Here is a 19167-nt window from a genome sequence, read left to right as displayed (position 1 = left end):
GAGTATTTCAGATCCAGAGCTCAGTTTTGCGTCGCACCCTTGCCTTACACTGATTAGATGAGTTGTAATTGTATTCGTCCTCCAGATCTGTCCCGTACATCTGATAGGGGTGGTTTGCCGCACCTAAACCCAGTGTGAAACTCCCTATGGGTGCGGAAAAACTAGGGGTGTGGAGAAGGGGGTCTTCCCAGCCTGTAAAGTGATGGTTTATTGCTTAGGATATGCCGTCACTTCGATCAGTGGTGGTCCAACCCCTGGTGCCCACCATTCTGAGAATGAAGAGGCCCCAGCACAGATTTAGCTCTTCGGACCCCTTTTATTTCGCTGTGCAGCGGATCTCCACGATACAGGGAAACTGCTCAATCACTGCTGCGGCTCTTTCGTTATCCAGATCGGTGGGAGTCCTGAGGTAAGACCCCCACCAACCAAAAAGTGAGACCAGATGGGAATCTAATATGGTTGAACAAAAAAATCTGCAGATCAATCCTGGTCCAGCGGCCAAGTCGGTAGTCTGCATCAGAGCCCTGCGAACCTCATCCTACCTATCCTGCTGGGATCCCTGATGCCTTTTCTCATTAGTAGGTCCGGCTTGACAATCACATGCCGTAGTGCCGGGATTTGATATATATTTGTTTTTATTTTGCTCAACTAGAATGTAATATTAGATCCGTGAGTTCGAGAGGTTGTCAGGCATAGACGGCCCATTTTTATATGACCCTTAGGAAATTCTGGGTTCCCCTATAAGCCATAGTGGCTACAAAGACTCTCAGACTGGAGAACCTAGCGCTTTATACACTATACAGATGTACCAATGAGGACTCTGTAGTACTCAGTGTCCCCTGTGGAGGCGCTGCAGGGATATTGAAGACTTACTGGCAGTTATCTAGCAAATTGCTAGGTGGGGGCCTCCATTAATTAGGGATCGGCCAAATGTTTCGGGGAGATCTCTAGACACAGACATAAGTGACACATAAGATCTCTGCACATCCTAAACTTCTGGTAACTTTTGGTTAGACTTTGAGCCACAAACTTTTTTTTTTTTTTTTGTACAAAACGCACATTCTGCAAAATTGCATGAGTGTAAAATCCCTGAAAATATACTATGGTTTATGATCTGGATTTTATATGTGCATGTTTGTTCCAAAACCTCTGGCAGAGTAAGGGTTAAGGCTGCAATATGGGTGATGTATGTTTTCAGCTTTGCAAATTTTTATCAGAATAAGGAAGAAAAAAAATAAAATAAAACCCCTCCTGCCGAAGTTTCATCTCGGCAGAGCGGCCTACGTGTGTCGCCTGACAAGTTCACAGCCGATGCAGTGCTAGCGAGGAGCTAAGAGACCGTCTACAGACCCCGGGGAGAAGGGATGGGGGCGACGTTTTGCAATGAAATTACGGACGATGGTTTGGGTTTTTTTTGGAACATATACCCCCGATCCGCACTTCAATTACCCTCGTCCATAACCTCCATTACAGAGCAGATATATGGGAACTCCGGATGGGGTCTCTCTTCTGTACGCCGACGGCTCTAACCTATGCGGCCCCTCTGTATTCTGCCCTTGTGCTCGCGCTCTGTGTGATTGCTGTTAGCGATTCCTGAAGAGATGGCGCCGATGCCGGCTAACTAATGAAAGCTGAATTGGTCCCACCGCCGTTTAGCTCAGCGGGGTTAAAGATGGGAAAAATAAAATATCTAATTTATCGGAGGATGGGAGGAAGATCGGATGTGCACAGAATACAACGCAGACTGGTGGATAAAAGCCGGATTGTGAGCCGGACCGTCGTTTCCCCTCATTAAGTGGCCGCCTTGGCACCGCTGTGCCTAATTGTGCGCATTTACAAATGTTATGATGATCACGGCTCAGTTAAACAACGCGGAGGAGCACGAAACACAATGCAATTTCCTGCCAAAGATGGAAATGTGCACAAAAATCGCCCTGTGCCCATAGGATGCATCTACACGGATAACCGAGCGCACGTACCACCGTAGATGGAAAAACTAGGTAAAAGAAAAATTCTGCATGCCTTGCACCCGTCATGTTCATCCTGTGATTCATGGTTAATGAAGAGAAGGCAAGGATTGCAGTGTAGACTGACATTTCCACAAGCAGGTGACATGCTTCTAGGTTACTGTGCCGCCTTCTATAGTTTTTTTTTTTTTTTTTTTTTTTTTTTTTTTAAAGTTTGTGAAAACTGGAGAAAATCTTTTTCTATAGAATATAAAAAGGTTTTAGACATGGAAATTATTTTTCCAACAGCAAACCACACCGATAGGGTTGTGCAGTGTTGAGTCTGAGCTTCCTGGTTCATGAACAGAATGCAAAAGTTACAGTGAGTACTGGCATTCTAGATTTATGTGTGTAGGAAAAATGCTTGTAAAAGGAATCATCAGCTTTGTTACCCTACACACCAACGGAATACATAGAAACACAAGATGATGGGTGACTGCAAGGCATTGCTCCAACACAGAACGATATGCTAATGAGGCTGGAAGTGCATTGGGGGCGGACTGATGTATGGGACGTACATCCCTGCCTGGTATCACCTTCCTCTCCTTGATTGATAGCTCCACTCTCTGCCCAACTAACACGATGAAGGATGGAGTTTGGATGGAGAGAAGGTGTTGCCAGGTGGGTCTTGCTTTCCATATATTGGTCCGCCCCCAAAGCACCTCCAGCCTCATTAGAATATATGCTCAGAATAGGATCTGTCAGGGCTGGGGCAGCGATTTAGGGTCACACAGATATCTATTACCTGGTGTACAATACCAGACAAAAGTTTGGACACCCCTGTACCTGCAATGATTTTCCTTGTTCTTATTGGAAGGTGCACTTTGTAGATTCGGAATGAAGACAGCAAAACCTCAAAGCGATAAATACGGAAACAAGGAGTAAAGGAATACGTGGAACAAACTGGAATGTGTTAAGCCTTAGATTCCTCCCAGTGCCCCCCGTTTTACTCTGATGACCGCTTCATACCCCCTTTGCATTATCTCTGCAGCTTCATAACCTGGAATGGCTTCCAATGTACAGGTCGCCTCGTCAAGAGTTCATTTGTGGAATCGCCGGTCTTCAGAAAGTGTTTGTTGACTTTCAGATGTGTTTCTCACAGGCAGTGATGATGTACGGGCTCCTTCCCAATTCTACAACTGTTCTAAGCCAGAATATGGCAAGAACCATTCAACTAGGTAAAGACCTGAAGGTCAGTCAACCCGGAAAATTGCTAGAACCTTGATGATATCATCATGCGTTCATTACACATTCATGGCACATTATCCACCCTAGCTACCACAGCATTGTGCAGCGACCTCCATCCCATCTGGATTGCACTTGAGTTGCAACAGAATAATGACCCAAAATACCTGTCCACAGCTGTGTGACCAAGAAGGAGAGGGATGGACGCCCCATCAGATGACACGGTCTCTATGATCTCCGACCTCAACGCAATTGAGATAGTTTTGGAAGAGTTGGACACAGAGTGAAGGCAAAGCAGCCGACGAGCTCGACACCTCGGGGAACTCATTGAAGACTTGGAGGCCATTCCAGGTGACGACCGGATGAAGATGCGGAGAGAAGGCCAGAGGGGTGAAAGAGGGGAACTTCCTGACCAATGTGTCTTCAAAGCTTGATTTCTCAGCTCTGGCACGTCGGATTATTACCAGGCAGGTTTGCAAATATACCACTAGTTTGAGTTGTAAAATAATTCTGACAGGCACAACTTTGCCCCTATTGTCTTCAAGTTACTTGCCTGTGATTTGATGGTTTTGTTTTTGTTTTGTTTTTTTAACTACATTGAAACTCCAAAATTCTCTCAAGCCACAAGTCGCACAAATATCTTTGATCGCATTACCACGGTCTCCATGTAGTCCCCCCAGCCTAATCGAAAAGCTGTTATACCAGATACAGTCTGTGGGAGTGGCACTCGTTTTAGAAAAGATTTCAAAGAAAAAAGAAGAAAAGCAGAAAATGCAAAAGAAAACTGTTTAAGCCCTTTTTTTCACACTTATTTTTCTACTTTGTTAACCATTTTTTTGTAATTTTTTTTTATGTACATACATTTTTGTTTTCTTTTATACATCTTTTTTTTTGTATGTTCCCACACAAGCGTTTTTTTGGTGTTTTGCTAATGGGAAAGCACATGAAAGCAAAACACATGTAGTGCATTCAGCATATGGGGAGGAAAAAAACATAAGGAATCCAAAACATTGACCTAAAGTGTGAAAAATATCTGCATGTGAAACCTCCTTGGCTCTCCCCAGGCAGTGACTGACACCTTCTAAGGTGTTACCTGCACTTGGCCAAGATACATTTGGGATCTGTCATCAATCACATACTGTAGATTTCTTTTTTTTCATAAACTCTGTAGGGCTTAAAAATACCAAAAACACATATATAAAGTGAACAACGCCCACACAGTCCTCAGTCCTGTGTCATCTTCCTGAGTTGTGCGGATCGGTGCGAGTGGCCCAGCTGTGTTTGTATTTGGTTACATTCCCCCCTGGTTTACCTGCTTCCATAGCTCAGATATCCACCATCTGTCAGTATATGGTATATACGGGAATCAGGAGACTGCACGAGGGTGAAATGTGGTGAAACGAGAACATTCATTCTGTTCATGGAGGACAGAACAGTCACGAAGAATAATCACTGCAGAAATGTTCCAGAGCTTTGATATACTTTCTCTTTCCATTGCTCACCATTTTTAAAGTCTCTCCTTGCTGCAAATGAATGACAACACTCTTGTCTCCATTCTCTATATGCATTGAACCAGACATCAGCTGGTACTCACTTCTTCCAGATGTCAATTTTGTCCTAAGGAAATGAAAGTAAAGTAATTGACTGCAGGGCTCACTTGACATTAACGTCATGGGAGCCCTGGTGCCAATATCGCTGTTAACGGTACTGGACAGGAGTACAGACTGTTTTTATCTTACTTGGAATATAGTAAGTGATCAGGAGTTGTCCGATTATTTGACAACCCCTGTAAATAATTTCTTTGCTCTTTTTTTTTTTTTTCTTTTGTACTCGCTGATTTTGCAACTAATTTATCATAAAAAAAAAAAAAAGGTTCACAGGAGCAATTTGGTGCAAATACAAAAATGCCTGTTTTGCTTTTGTTGTAATTTATCGAGTGCAATGTCACATAACCATTTGATTTAGCTTTTAAAATGTTTTAGGTCTAAAATAAAAGATGAATGAAACACAATCGTGTAAAAAAAAATTTGCTGCATTTCGAAAAAGCCTCCAATGATGAATTAGCCGAAAATATCTGGCTAATGAAAACCAAGCATAGATTGTCAAACAAAGCTAAAAAAAATGACGAGGTGTTGAAAAAAAATATATAGCGTTAAAAAAAAAAGTAATAATGAATTTGGTACAAATATAAATATGCTTAAAAAACAAACTTTTACTAAAAAAGAATGATGAAAAATGAACAGATAGATGGTCACATAGATGAATAGGTAGGTAGATGGATGGATAGGTAGATGGTCTAATGCAATGCTAGACGGGTGGACGATAGAATGATATTAGAAAGATATGAGAAAGTAGATTTAGGTTAATAGAAAGGATGGTGATTGGTCTGTCAATGTCATCTATCAATGGACTTCTCGATAAATGATGGCTGTGAGAGTAGATAGGATCACAATGTGGTTGAGATGCTTGTGATGTCATCTGTCAGCTCAGACAATGTGCAGGTCCCATTTTTGAAGTCCCATTGCAGGTCATTTACTGGCCCTGAGGGTCATCTTTTTTTTGTCAGTGGAATAAAGAAAAAATGTATTAGCCATGAGGAATGTGGACCGGCCGCACTCCAGCCATTGTTTGGCGCTTGTAAAGTTCAGCTTGTTCTACAGTCATTGATTAGAGAAAAGATGAAAGCTTCCCTCTGACACCTAGGCAGGTTCACATGTTTAACATTTCTGCCCTGGGGATGGCTAAGTGTGGTACAAACACTGACATATCTGACAGAGGCGTCTGAGCTTCTTTTCTTGCTGTAATATTTGCGAGGAAAAATACCATTGTTTACATCACCTAACATGAGAAAAATGTATAAAAGAAAGATATAAAATAGTATAGAATCATGAAAGAATAGTGGAATCTGCCAGCTTCAAATAATTTTTCAAAATAAAGTTGATTCGCAGTGAATTGAAGGTATTGCAAAGCCTTCAATTACCATGAGAGGACGCGTAACGCTCTGAGGTCTCCTAGGACTGTATCCAACCCCTTTCATGCTCTTTAATGTAAACACAGCCTTAGTAATGTTCAAGTTATCTCATCATAGATATCTCAGACAAAGATATTGACTACTGCCAGGCACTAACGGGACACATTTTAGATGGATGAACTGGAGGTTCAACCTACTTGGATCAATGATCACTCAAGATGCAGCGACGACGCCGGAAGTCAGTAGGAGAATAGCTATGGGCAAATCAACAATGAAGTCACTGGATAACGTCTTCAAATCAAAGTACATTTTCCTGGCGACACGGACACTGCACGTACATAGTCTGGTCTTTTCTGTAGTAACATATGGATGCAAAACCTGGATGAAAAAGAAACAAGACAGAAGAAAAATCGACGCCTTCGAAATGTGGTGCTGAAGAAGGACGTTATGAATACCATGGATGGTGGGAAGAACAAACAAATCAATATTGGAACAAATCAAGCCAGACATGTCACTCGTAGTAAGGATCATCAAGCTATGACTTGTCTACTTTGGACACATTATATGAAGAGAGCAATCACTGGAGAAGGACATCATGGTCAGAAAAACAGAAGGAACAAGAAGAAGTGGGAGACCAGCAACCCAATGGTTTGATACAATCAAGATAATGGCAGACAAGACCCTGGTGGACCTATCTAGGCTTGCACAAGATTGATCTTCCTACAGAGTGTTCATCCATCAAGTCACCATGGCTCGCAATCGAGCTGAAGGCCATTAATAATAATAATAATACCTCACCATATAGTCTCAAAAAACTCCAGAATGGAGGGTAAAATTGGAAATAATGATGGAAAAATTGTAGATGACGACCTTGGCAAATTGGGTCTTTGGTGAGATCATATCCAGTGAGGATGGCTCTGTAGTACGGCATGGAAATAATCATAGCACAAGTTTAAAATTGATGGCACTACCGCAGTCAATGGACCCATAAGCCTCATTCACCACCAGTTTGCTCAGTACCTGCATATTCAGCATTCATGTATGAAATCTGAAAGTAAAGATGGTGGATCTGCTTCATTCTCCACCAAAGACAGCAGTATGGGGTAGTCCTACTGTATGCATGCACAAAACAACCCGCCGTGAGCCTGTCGTTTTTCCAGTTCCTCACTAACCCCCTATTGTCACCTGCAAGACTCCACTCTCTGATACATATTTGCACATTCACTACTATGTTAAATAACTTTTTTGTAATAGAATATTTTTTGCTACATACAGATCTAAAATATAACCACATGTGTGAGATGCGTGGAAACACCTGCATAGCGAAAGCAGCATCGACCCTTCCCCGACCAAAGCTGCAAGAGGGAGGAGGGGGGATATGTCTATTGAAGACTGAAAGATCCTTTCATCATCGATGTCTCGGGCAGCCCTGGAGGTTAGAGCATCTGATTCAGTGCTGATCATCCCAGATGTTACCACACATGAGGCTTCAGTCCTACAAAATGTTCATTCAGTGTATATGCCATTGCATACTGGTTGTTTTAAAAGTTTGCGTGTGTCATGAACACAGCTCCATTGAACACATGACAGACACCATGTCAGGTATCATCCTCACCATTGGAGAAGATACCATTTTAGGTTATATCCTGCAACATTGGAGAAAACATCATATTATATGTCCCACTATTGGAGAGGACACTGTTTCATGATATATCCATCACCATTGGAGAAGATACTATGTCAAGGAATATCCCCCACCACTGGAGAAGCTACCATGTCAGGGTATAATCCTGTCCATTGGAGAAGACAACATGTCAAGTTATATTCTGCACTATTAGAGAAGACACTATGTCAAGTTTTATACCTCAACATTGGAGAAGACACCATGTCAGGGTATATGCTCCACTAATGGAGAGGACTCCATGTCATGTTATATCCATCACCAATGGAGAAGAGACCACATTTATGGTATATCCTGCACCATTGGAGAAGACACCATGTTACGATAGATCGTGCATAATTGGTTTTTATCCATCACCATTGGAGAAGACACTAAATCAGGTCTTATACCTCACTGGAGAAGGCACCATTGGAGAAGACACCATATTAGGTTATATCCCACACCATTGGAGAAGACACCATGTTAGGTTATATCCTGCACCATTGTCTTACACACCATATCAGTGTATATCCTGTACTACTGGACTATTGGAGAAGATCATGCTAGGTTATAATTCTCATCATTGGAGAAGACACAATGTCAGGTTATATCTCTCACTGGAGAGGATACCTGTTAAGATATATCCTGCACCTTTGGAGAGGACACCATGTCAAGGTATAATCCTCACTATTAGAGAAGACACCATGTTAAGGTATATCCTGCACCATTGGAGAAGACACCATGTCAAGGTATATTCCTCACCACTGGAGAAGACACCATGTCAGGGTATATTCTTCACTATTGGAGAAGACAACATGTCAGGGTATATTCCTCACCACTGGAGAAGACACCATGTCAGATAACAGTACCATCATTGGAGAAGACACCATGTAATGTCATAACATCAGCATTATGGCTGCAAAATCCCCTGGATATGAAGCCACCTTTTTATCTTCTAACCTCTGAGCTGTACAGAGCTGTAATTTGTAGTTAGATCTAAAAAGATGTGGAAGGATCCATCATGATTTATTTCATGTTTGCTACATCTCTGGCTTGCTTGGGAGAAGAGAAAATGCTGTGTGTGAGGCATGTCAGAAATGTTTCTGCTTTACCCTATTCACGGCCACGGCCTCTCTGCGCTCCTTTAATGTCCCCACGTTGCCTCTTTCATGCTGCCTCCAAGGAAGAAACCTTTAGAAGGTGCTGCTTTCCAGGAGTGCTCAATGCACTCTATTAGCGAGGGTAGTTGGCAAGTATGATCCATTTTTATCAAAGTGTTTATGGATTCATCAGAATCTATTTTAACAGAATATTGATGGATTCATCCAATTCCACTTTTTCACCAAATGTAGACCTGTTTAATTTGGATGCTTTGGTTGTGGACGGTTGGGTATGGGGCATCATGTAGGTTGCTATCAGATATTTCTGCCCTGCGGCATCCTCCGCATCTTTGTAAATTCACTGCGAATAGGAAGCTTTCATTCACCTGATCTTGTAAAATGACAGACGTGATTCATGTCAGTATGTCGGCTCCCTTCCTGCTGATCCTTCCTGTGCAAACAGACACTAATCCTGTATAACTTTATCCACCCAGTCTAAATCACCGAAGTCTGAGCGGAAAGGCCGGCTCCTCCGCTGAACAGGATGACAAGCCATTAACCCAATGATTAGTGAGATGACATGTCAAGCATGGAGGGAATTCATGGTCTTACTCTTACGTTACTTTCAGGTGCCGTACACGTCCTCTTTGTCTATTAGGGTCGCCTACAATTTTGAAATCACATTGTTTTGCACGGATTGTTTTACGATGATTGAGCACACATGGATCTGCATGGTTGGACTGGTTCCCAGAAGAACCTTCTAGTGGCACCAGAGTCTGACATTTTTATTGAACCCTCCTACGAAAGTTTTCTCCATTCTGCTCCATAGTACTAAGTAAAAACTTTTGGGTCCCAATACGAAATATATAACCCGCTCCTCAACTCTGACATGTCATGGTCTCTTTATAACGGACAGAGGAACTTTTTGGGCTTCCACCCCCAACTTTAAGCCAGTGTTCTACAACTCCATTCCTCAAGAGCCACCATCAGGTACTTACAAAGTGATAATTCCATCTGTTGGTGGCTCTTGAGGTCTGTACTTGGGGAACACTGCTCTAAGGCATACTAAAGCATAAGAGAAAAAATGACGATCAAAAAATACCCATCAAGGAAAAAGATGTATAAAAATATCATCTTTATTGAACATATTAATTGGACAATACACATAGTGTAAGGAAAACTCATGGTAACAGGGTGTGCAAAATAAAAGACGCAAACACACAAAGGACGCACAACCCAACCCAGGGCTCGATAGATGGTATGGCAAATAAGTATCCAATGTAGGCTTTCAACTCTCTCACAAGGATGCCACATCAATAACTCCTATGTCATTGCATCAATCCTTAATCATCCCTAAGCCTACAAAAAACACTTACTAAAGAACACATGTCCAATACCTTTTGGGATGAAGCATCAATAAGCAGACATAAGCCTCGAGGTGGGCGCACGTCCACCCCTACGTGCGTTTCGGCTTTTTTTTTTGCATTTTCCTGTCCTTCCAAGGGCCAAACATTTTTAGTTTTCCTTTCACATAGATGTATGAGGACTTGTTTTTTGATGAGTTGTAGTTTTGAGTCGCACCATTCATTTTACCATACATTGTAATAGAAAATAGGAAACAAATTTCAAGTGCAGTGAGATGAAAAAAAAACACCATTCCAACATTGTTTTTTTTAAATTATTATTGTTAATGACTTGTTATCATGATTCATCACCTTAGTATGATTACAGCGATACAAAACTTGTAAAAAGGTTTTTTAGTATTTTATTAGTAAAAAAAATAGAAATTTCTACCAAAAAATGTTTTTTTTTTATTTGTGTCGCCATTTTCTGATACCTGTAACTTTTTTTTATTTTTATCTCGATGGAGCCGGTTGAGGGCTTGTTTTTTTGTGGAACGAGCTGACGTTTTTATTGATACAATTTTGTGTCACATACGACATTTTGATCGCTTCTTATTGCAATTTTTGCAACAAAAGAAAAAGCAATTCAGATATTTCAAAATGTTTTCTGTTCATCGATCGTGTTAATTAATTTTATATTTTGATACATAGGACTTTTATGTATGTGTATTGTTTTTATTTTAGCATTTCTTTATTTCAAAAAGGGGGGAAAAAAAGGATGGTTCCATTTTTTTATGTTTTCTTTTTTTTGATATTTATTAAAGCTTTTTTTTTTTTTACTTTTTAGTTTATTTTTCAGTCTGCTTAGGGGACTAGAACTTGTGGTCATCTGATTGCTTGTACTATATAGTGGAATATTTATGGTAAATATCATGGTCTCCTATGAAGCCCAGCCACATGTTGGGTTTCATAGTAAGAAGGTAATGGCAGACACAGGGGTCTTCAGCCATTACCTGCTGAGAATGGGGTGGGCTCAGCCTCTAGATCTGCTCTATATGATGAGCAAATAAAATGCCCACAAAGGTGTCCATAAACTTTAAGGGGAAGTTATCATCAGAAAATGACCCATTGTTTAACAGGTTTTTGTGTTACATGTATTTTTTTTTTAATTTTGACAATGGTTTTATTTTTTCATGTCCTGATCTTTATTAATAAAAAAAATAAATTAGTTATCTTTTTAATTTTCACAGTGGCCACTGGGGCTATTTTAGACTTTCAGGGAGAGTTTACAGCAGGCTCATTATCATCAGAGGCAGGATTACAATGGCATCACCAATCACAATAGGCAATGTCACACCTAACCTCCTCCGCCTCCTCCCTTCACAATTACTTTTTCACACGCTCATTAGATGCTTCACTACAAAAGATAGGGTCAGAGTCTGTTCATTGTGGCTAATGTTCATGTATTGTTTCCTGAAACTACAGGAAGTTAGAGTCTAAAAGAGCCCCAGTGGCCGATGTGAAAATTGCAAGATTTTTTATTTTTAATACAGAGTGTGATAAGTAAAAAAAAAGAACTAATAAAAAAAATGCCAAAACTTGATTGAAACAATGGTTCATTTTCTCAAGATGACTTTTCTTTAGTGCAATCTAAAGTTTGTGAAAGCAGCCGCAAGTTAGAGCTGTTTTCTTGTGCATCGTAGAGTTATACCAGGACAACCATGAACACCAGCATATTACTGCTGGAGAGTTTCTTCAAACAGCCAATATTGTACCTACATCTAGCAGAAGTGGTCCAGCACTTGACCGGGGGGTTCTTCTAAGGACATTGGCTTAGGTCTCCCTGAGAAAGATCCAGAAACTGGAACAGTATTGGACCAGGGTCATCCTGATGGGGTCGGTGATTCTCGGATCAGTCACGTGCAATTTTACACGTATTTTACTAACTGCATTATTGTAACTTGCTCCCGCTGAGCTCGCAGCCTCCAATGGGAATGAAATCTATACGACGCCGTAAAGACATCACCGTGAAATGTTGACAGGTTAATGTGACTATGGCGGGATTAGCTGTATAGCATTATACAATAAACATGGATTCAGCCTGTGATTACACTGACTCGTAAAATTTCCTGCCCGCCTTATATTACGGATCCCTTAAACCATGAAGAATAAGCGCAGGATCTAACCCTGGCACTAATGCCCGGCTTTCCTAAGACTTTTATGTATTTGTTCAACTGATTCCATACTGTATTCCATAATACCTGGTTGAAGTGAGGGGTCTACAGTGCAAATACTGAAATAAAGGTCCCCTTTTAATGCTGGTTATGACCAACCATTTTAGACAGGAGAACTTGGATGTGTTTGCCCCAATTTACTTCCCAGGATTTTTGGATTAATCATTGATACACTTGTTTGCTTTTAATTGGGCACAAGTACTCACCGTTCATCGGACACATTACCCAGACCCCCCACAATCAGGATCAGTCTATATGTTGAATAGTCCAGCACCCAGGTTCCCTATGATCAGGATTAACTTATACATTGGATAGCAATGCACCCAGACCCACTCAAATTAGGATCAGCCTATATGTTGGATAGTAATGTACCCAGACCCCCCACAATCAGGATCAGTCTATATGTGGGATAGTAATACCTCCCACAATCCGGATCAGCCCTCACGTTGGATAGCAATGCACCCAGGCCTCGCACAATCAGGATCAGATTACACGTTGCATAGCAATGCACCCAGACCCCGCAAAATCAGGATCAGATGACATGTTGGATAGCCCAGCACCCAGACCCCGCACAATCAGGATCAGAATACACGTTGGATAGCACAGCACCCAGACCCTGCACAATCTGGATCAGACTACACTTTGAATAGCCCAGCACCCAGACCCCGCACAATCTGGATCAGACTACATGTTGAATAGCAATGCACCCAGATGCCCCCACAATCAGGATCAGACTACACGTTGGATAGCAATGGACCAAGACCCTGCACAATCAGGATCAGACTACATGTTGGATAGCAATGCACCCTGACCCCCCCCATAATCTGGATCAGCCTACACGTTGGATAACAATGCACCCAGACCCCCACAATCAGGATCAGACTACACGTTGCATAGCAATGCACCCAGACCCCGCGAAATCAGGATCAGACTACATGTTGGATAGCAATGCACCCAGACCCCGCACAATCAGGATCAGAATACACGTTGAATAGCCCAGCACCTAGACCCCGCACAATCTGGATCAGACTACATGTTGAATAGCCCAGCACCCAGACCCCGCACAATCAGGATCAGACTACATGTTGGATAGCAATGCACCCAGATGCCCCCACAATCAGGATCAGACTACACGTTGGATAGCAATGGACCAAGACCCTGCATAATCAGAATCAGACTACATGTTGGATAGCAATGCACCCTGACCCCCCCATAATCTGGATCAGCCTACACGTTGGATAACAATGCACCCAGACCCCCACAATCAGGATCAGACTACATGTTGGATAGCAGTGCACCCAGACCCCGCACACTCAGGATCAGACTACATGTTGGATAGCAATGCACCCAGACCCCCCACAATCAGGATCAGACTACACATTGGATAGCGATGCACCCAGATCCCCCACAATCAGCATCAACCTACACGTTGGATAGCAATGCACCCAGACCCCCCTAAATCAGGATCAGCCTACACGTTGGATAGCAATGCACACAGGCCCCCCACAATCCGGATCAGACTACAGATTGGATAGCGATGCACCCTGACCCCACACAATCAGGATCAGACTACATGTTGGATAGCAATGCACCCAGACCCCGCACAATCAGGATCAGCCTACACATTGGATAGCAATGCACCCAGACCCCGCACAATCAGGATCAGACTACATGTTTGATAGCACTGCACCCAGACCACGCACAATCAGGATCAGGATACACGTTGGATAGCAATGCACCCAGACCCCGCACAATCAAGATCAGACTACATGTTGGATAGCAATGCACCCAGACCCCACACAATCAGGATCAGACTACACGTTGGATAGCCCAGCACCCAGACCCCGCACAATCAGGATCAGAGTACACGTTGAATAGCCCCGCACCCAGACCCCACACAATCAAGATCAGACTACATGTTGGATAGCAATGCACCCAGATGACCCCACAATCAGGATCAGACTACACGTTGGATAGCAATGGACCAAGACCCTGCACAATCAGGATCAGACTACATGTTGGATAGCAATGCACCCTGACCCCGCACAATCAGGATCAGACTACATGTTGGATAGCAATACACTCAGACCCCCCACAATCAGGATCAGACTACACATTGGATAGCGATGAACCCAGATCCCACACAATCAGCATCAACCTACATGTTGGATAGCAATGCACCCAGACCCCCACAATCCGGATCAGACTACAGATTAGATAGCGATGCACCCAGACCCCACACAATTAGGATCAGACTACATGTTGGATAGCAATGCACCAAGACCCCGCACAATCAGGATCAGCCTACACATTGGATAGCAATGCACCCAGACCCCGCACAATCAGGATCAGACTACACGTTGGATAGCACAGCATCAAGACCCCGCACAATCAAGATCAGACTACACGTTGGATAGCACAGCACCCAGACCCCGCACAATCAGGATCAGACTACACGTTGAATAACCCAGCACCCAGACCCCGCACAATCAGGATTAGACTACATGTTGGATAGCACAGCACCCAGACCCCGCACAATCAGGATCAGACTACACGTTGGATAGCACAGCATCAAGACCCCGCACAATCAAGATCAGACTACACGTTGGATAGCACAGCACCCAGACCCCGCACAATCAGGATCAGAATACATGTTGGATAGCAATGTACCCAGACCCCGCACAATCTGGATCAGACTACACGTTGAATAACCCAGCACCCAGACCCCGCACAATCAGGATTAGACTACATGTTGGATAGCACAGCACCCAGATTCCGCACATTCAGGATCAGACTACATGTTGGATAACAATGCACTCAGACCCCCCACAATCAGGATCAGACTACACATTGGATAGCGATGCACCCAGACCCCCCACAATCAGCATCAACCTACACGTTGAATAGCAATGCACCCAGACCCCCCTAAATCAGGATCAGACTACACGTTGGATAGCAATGCACACAGGCCCCCCACAATCCGGATCAGACTACAGATTGTATAGCGGTGCACCCAGACCCCCCATAATCCGGATCAGCCTACACGTTGGATAGCAATGCACCCAGACCCCGCACAATCAGGATCAGCCTACACGTTGGATAGCACAGCACCCAGACCCTGCACAATCAGGATCAGACTACACGTTGGATAGCAATGCACCCAGACCCCGCACAATCAGGATCAGACTACATGTTGGATAGCAATGCACCCAGACCCCGCACAATCTGGATCAGACTACACATTGAATAGCCCAGCACCCAGACCCCGCACAATCAGAATCAGACTACATGTTGGATAGCAATGCACCCAGACCCCGCACAATCAAGATCAGACTACATGTTGGATAGCAATGCACCAAGACCCTGCACAATCAGGATCAGACTACATGTTGGATAGCCCCGCACCCAGACCCTGCACAATCAGGATCAGACTACACGTTGAATAGCCCCGCACCCAGACCCCGCACAATCAAGATCAGACTACATGTTGGATAGCAATGCACCCAGATGACCCCACAATCAGGATCAGACTACACTTTGGATAGCAATGGACCCAGACCCTGCACAATCAGGATCAGACTACATGTTGGATAGCAATGCACCCTGACCCCCCCATAATATGGATCAGCCTACACGTTGGATAACAATGCACCCAGACCCCCACAATCAGGATCAGACTACAGATTGGATAGCAGTGCACCCAGACCCCGCACACTCAGGATCAGACTACATGTTGGATAGCAATGCACCAAGACCCTGCACAATCAGGATCAGACTACATGTTGGATAGCAATGCACCCAGATGACCCCACAATCAGGATCAGACTACACTTTGGATAGCAATGGACCAAGACCCTGCACAATCAGGATCAGACTACATGTTGGATAGCAATGCACCCTGACCCCCCCATAATATGGATCAGCCTACACGTTGGATAATAATGCACCCAGACCCCCACAATCAGGATCAGACTACATGTTGGATAGCAGTGCACCCAGACCCCGCACACTCAGGATCAGACTACATGTTGGATAGCAATGCACCAAGACCCTGCACAATCAGGATCAGACTACATGTTGGATAGCCCCGCACCCAGACCCCGCACAATCAGCATCAACCTACACGTTGAATAGCAATGCACCCAGACCCCCCTAAATCAGGATCAGCCTACACGTTGGATAGCAATGCACACAGGCCCCCCACAATCCGGATCAGACTACAGATTGGATAGCGATGCACCCAAACCCCTCACAATTAGGATCAGACTACATGTTGGATAGCAAAGCACCCAGACCCCGCACAATCAGGATCAGCCTACACGTTGGATAGCAATGCACCCAGACCCCGCACAATCAGGATCAGACTACACGTTGGATAGCACAGCACCCAGACCCCGCACAATCAGGATCAGACTACATGTTGGATAGCAATGCACCCAGACCCCGCACAATCAAGATCAGACTACATGTTGGATAGCAATGCACCAAGACCCTGCACAATCAGGATCAGACTACATGTTGGATAGCCCCGCACCCAGACCCCGCACAATCAGGATCAGACTACACGTTGAATAGCCCCGCACCCAGACCCTGCACAATCAGGATCAGACTACATGTTGGATAGCCCCGCACCCAGACCCCGCACAATCAGCATCAACCTACACGTTGAATAGCAATGCACCCAGACCCCCCTAAATCAGGATCAGCCTACACGTTGGATAGCAATGCACACAGGCCCCCCACAATCCGGATCAGACTACAGATTGGATAGCGATGCACCCAAACCCCACACAATTAGGATCAGACTATATGTTGGATAGCAAAGCACCCGGACCCCGCACAATCAGGATCAGCCTACACGTTGGATAGCAATGCACCCAGACCCCGCACAATCAGGATCAGACTACATGTTGGATAGCACAGCACCCAGACCCCGCACAATCAGAATCAGACTACACATTGCATAGCGATGCACCCAGACTCCTCACAATCAGCATCAACCTACACGTTGGATAGCAATGCACCCAGACCCCCCTAAATCAGGATCAGACTACACGTTGGATAACAATGCATCAAGACACTGCACAATCAGGATCAGACTACATGTTGGATAGCAATGCACCCAGACCCCCCATAATCCGGATCAGCCTACATGTTGGATAGCATCGCACACAGGCCCCCCACAATCAGGATCAGCCTACACATTGGATAGCATTGCACCCAGACCCCGCACAATCAGGATCAGACTGCATGTTGGATAGCAATTATTAAACCTACAGCGCACAAAAATAGAGTCATAGAAAGATCCAGAGATCAATAAATGTAGAAATAGACATAATGTTATTGAGCAATAATACAGACAAGATAAAAGAACTGTGTTCATTTGAACAACAGAACAAGAGGGGAGTTCCTCACAAAGTCTGAACGAGGTCCAGATACAGGTTCACAAAGTGCAGTGCAGATCACATGTATTCAGGAAAGAGAAAAGAGGCCATGTTGGATAGCAATGCACCCAGACCCCGCACAATCAGAATCAGACTGCATGTTGGATAGCCCAGCACCCAGACCCCGCACAATCAGGATCAGACTACATGTAGGATAGCAATGCACCCAGATGCCCCCACAATCAGGATCAGACTACACGTTGGATAGCAATGCACCAAGACCCTGCACAATCAGGATCAGACTACATGTTGGATAGCAATGCACCCTGACCCCGCACAATCAGGATCAGACTACACATTGGATAGCGATGAACCCAGATCCCCCACAATCAGCATCAACCTACACGTTGAATAGGCCAGCACCCAGACCCCGCATAATCAGGATCAGACTACATGTTGGAGAGCCCAGCACCCAGACCCCGCACAATCAGGATCAGACTACAGGTTGGATAGCAATGCATCCAGATGCCCCCACAATCAGGATCAGACTACACATTGGATAGCAATGGATCAAGACCCTGCACAATCAGGATCAGACTACATGTTGGATAGCAATGCACCCAGACCCCGCACAATCAGGATCAGCCTACACGTTGGATAGCAATGCACCCAGACCCCCCTAAATCAGTATCAGACTACACGTTGGATAGCAATGCACCAAGACCCTGCACAATCAGGATCAGACTACATGTTAGATAGTGATGCACCCAGACCCCCCATAATCCGGATCAGCCTACACGTTGGATAGAATGCACACAGGCCCCCCACAATCCGGATCAGACTACAGATTAGATAGCGATGCACCCAGACCCCACACAATTAGGATCAGACTACATGTTGGATAGCAATGCACCCAGACCCCGCACAATCAGGATCAGCCTACACATTGGATAGCAATGCACCCAGACCCCGCACAATCAGGATCAGACTACACGTTGGATAGCACAGCACCAAGACCCCGCACAATCAGGATCAGACTACACGTTGGATAGCACAGCACCCAGACCCCGCACAATCAGGATCAGAATACATGTTGGATAGCAATGCACCCAGACCCCGCACAATCAGGATTAGACTACATGTTGGATAGCATAGCTCCCAGACCCCGCACAATCAGGATCAACCTACACGTTGAATAGCAATGCACCCAGACCCCCCTAAATCAGGATCAGACTACACGTTGGATAGCAATGCACCAAGACCCTGCACAATCAGGATCAGACT

Source organism: Phyllobates terribilis, unplaced genomic scaffold (assembly GCF_046119375.1).
Source record: "Phyllobates terribilis strain yellow unplaced genomic scaffold, ASM4611937v1 Scaffold_4__5_contigs__length_816908805, whole genome shotgun sequence".
Lineage (NCBI taxonomy): Eukaryota > Metazoa > Chordata > Amphibia > Anura > Dendrobatidae > Phyllobates > Phyllobates terribilis.
The sequence above is the reverse complement of the archived record's forward strand: the minus strand, read 5'-3'. Positions refer to the sequence as shown.